The sequence below is a fragment of the Mandrillus leucophaeus genome, unplaced genomic scaffold (genome assembly GCF_000951045.1).
Source record: "Mandrillus leucophaeus isolate KB7577 unplaced genomic scaffold, Mleu.le_1.0 Scaffold24, whole genome shotgun sequence".
NCBI lineage: Eukaryota > Metazoa > Chordata > Mammalia > Primates > Cercopithecidae > Mandrillus > Mandrillus leucophaeus.
Window position 1 is genome coordinate 3,130,624 of NW_012102476.1, and position 3,028 is coordinate 3,133,651.

A 3,028-nucleotide genomic window follows, 5' to 3' on the forward strand; every position below is an offset into this window, starting at 1 on the left:
GACAAGAATGGCAGGAGAGGGCATCCCTTTTCTTGTGGAACTTGTCCGGAATAGAGGAGGTAACCGCCGTGTCAGGCATCCCTGAAATGGAAGAGCCAGAGGCCAGAGGAAGACCTTGGCCCAGCGCTGGGTCTTTTGGAAATGGAGAGATGGGCAGTCAAGGGTTCCAGGGAATGGCAAGTCTGTTTTTACTCACCCTAGTGGAGGCTTTGATGGTGGATGAAGTTGCCAGCAATGGCAGAGTCTAGGAGATTCTCTGGGTCTTTGGCAGGTTTGGGGAAGGGAAGATTGGCCGGGAGAGGGGTGATAGGGTAGGGAGGAGGGCAGGGGGGGAGAGAGAGAGAGAGAGAGAGAGGGAGGAGGGGAGGGTCTATCCCCTTCCCGGGTTTCGGCACCAGAATGTAAGGTCAGCCAAGAGAACGCAAAAATAGACCCAAAGTTAGGCAGGCAAGTTTTTATTAACCTGTCAGCTGCTCCCCTAATAGAGAAGCAGCAGCCCCAAGCTTACAGAATGATGGGTTTATATTGGGGAGGGGAGTTTGAGGGAGTTCTTTCGTATGGCCACATCCCGGGGTTGTTTGTTGGTTAATTTTGCTACGTATTACCTTGTGATGTTTATTACAGGAGGGTGCAGGTAAAGTTTGTTTATGTTCCCACGAACTCCCCTGTCCGATGTGGGTGGTTTGCAATTGGGGTTTGCTTATTGCAGCAAGGTCTGACAAGTGAAGTCTGCTGGCTTCGCTGTGGCACCTAGATAAGGGCTTAGAAATATAAAGAGGCTTGGGGGAAGGGTGGGCAGCACCAAGAAGCTTTCTTGGGCAGTTTGTCCCTAACAAAGGGCTGGTTTGGAGTCAGGGAATCCTGGGGAAGAATACTGACCACTCAGGAAACATATAAAAAAATGGACACATATCCTACGACTACATTCATTTCATGAAAATGTATTGGCCCCCTCGTGTGCCAAGCATTATTCTAGATGTTCTGGGTGGTGAAGACATTGTTGAGGCAAGATAAAGTCCCTGCACTAAGTTTACACTAGGCTGGGGGAGAGAGATGCCAAGTATGAATTCAGCTGACACAAGTTTGGGGAAGACCTTCTAGGCAGATTGTGTCCTGGACAAAAACACAGAGGTACAATTCTGAGGCTTCTAGCATGGGACAGACAGGCTCCTGGAGGAATTTCTTGGAGATAGCGCCAAAGGGCACTGACAGATGAATTCAATTTGGAAGTGTAGCCTATATAGAACAGAATAGCTAGAACAAAGACTCATTAAGATAGAGGCATGGGCTCTATTAGCTGAGCGTGGTGGCAAGTGCCTGTGGTCACAGCTACTTGGGAGGCTGATGTGGGAGGATCACTTGAGTCCAGGAGATTGAGGCTGCAGTGAGCCCAGATCATGCCACTGCACTCCAGGGGACAGAGCAAGACCCTGTCTCAAAAAAGCATTCATAGCTAGTACACCCATGGCCTTCCAGGCCTGTGACAAACCAACCTTCTCAAAGTCAAACCCCCCATCTTTTCCTACAGGAAAACGATCCCACTTAGCTCCAGCTAAACAGATGGAATCTGTTCTCTGAACATGCCTGTTTTTTTCTGGAGACAGGGTCAGTCTTCTGTCAGTCAGGAAAGTGCTGAGATTACAGGCATGAGTCACTGCCTGACCTGACATGCCTCTACCTTTTTTTTTTTTTTTTTGAGATGGAGTCTTGCTCTGCCACCCAGGCTGGAGTGCAGTGGCATCATCTCGGCTCACTGCAACCTCTGCCTCCTGGGTTCAAGTGATTCTCCTGCCTCAGCCTCCCGAGTAGCTGAGACTACAGGCACCTGCAATCACACACAGCTAATTTTTGTGTTTTTAATAGAAATGGGGTTTCACCATGTTGGCCAGGCTGATCTTGATCTCTTGACCTCGTGATTCACCCATCTCAGCCTCCCAAAGTGCTGAGATTACAAGTGTGAGCCACCGTGCCCAGCTAATTGTTGTAGAGATAGGTTTTTGCCATGTTGGCCAGACCGCTCTTAAACTTCTGGGGCTCAACTCATCTGCTCCCATTGGGTTCCCAAAGTGCTGGGATTACAGGCGTGAGCCACTGCACCTGGCAACCTACATTTTTTTTTTTTTTCAGACGGAGTCTCGCTTTGTCACCCAGGCTGGAGTGCAGTGGCGCGATCTCGGCTCACTGCAAGCTCCGCCTCCCAAGTTCACACCATTCTCCTGCCTCAGTCTCCGAGTAGCTGGGACTACAGGCGCACACCACCACGCCCGGCTAATTTTTTTTTTTGTATTTTTGGTAGAGATGGGTTTTCACGCTGTTAGCCAGGATGGTCTCCATCTCCTGACCTCATGATCCACCCGCCTCAGCCTCCCAAAGTGCTGGGATTACAGGCATAAGCCACCGGGCCCGGCGTACAACCTACATTTTTGAAAGACACTCAGCCAGGCACAGTGGTTCACACCTGTAATCCCAGTACTTTGGGAGGCTGAGATGGGAGGATCACTCAAGGTCAGGAGTGTGAGACCAGCCTGGGCTCCTGAGACAGCTTCCAAAAATAAGAACCCACAACAACAAAAGAAAGACCAGCCTGGGTGACATAGTGAGACCCTTTCTCTAAAAAAAAATTTTTTTTTAATTAGCCAGGTGTAGTGGTGCATGCTTGTAGTCCCAGCTATGCAGGACCGAGGTGGGAGGATAGCTTGAGCCCAGAAATTCAAGGTCACAGTGAGCTAAAATCACACCTCTGCATTCCAGCCTGGGTGGCACGGAGACCCTGCCTCTAAGTAATAATAATGACAATAAAAGATAACCTAGTGACTCTGCATCAGGGAGGCCTCATTTGAAAAACTAGCCGAGTATTCGCTTCTTTGGGTCATACACATCTTTGCATGTCCTATTCCTAGAGACACACATACACAAACATTCCAAAGAGTTCTAGGGGTCTTGGAGCTCAGATCAACACCTACCCTTTTTTTTATTATTATTATTATTTTTTGAGATGGAGTTTTACTTTTTTCTTTTTTTTTTTTTT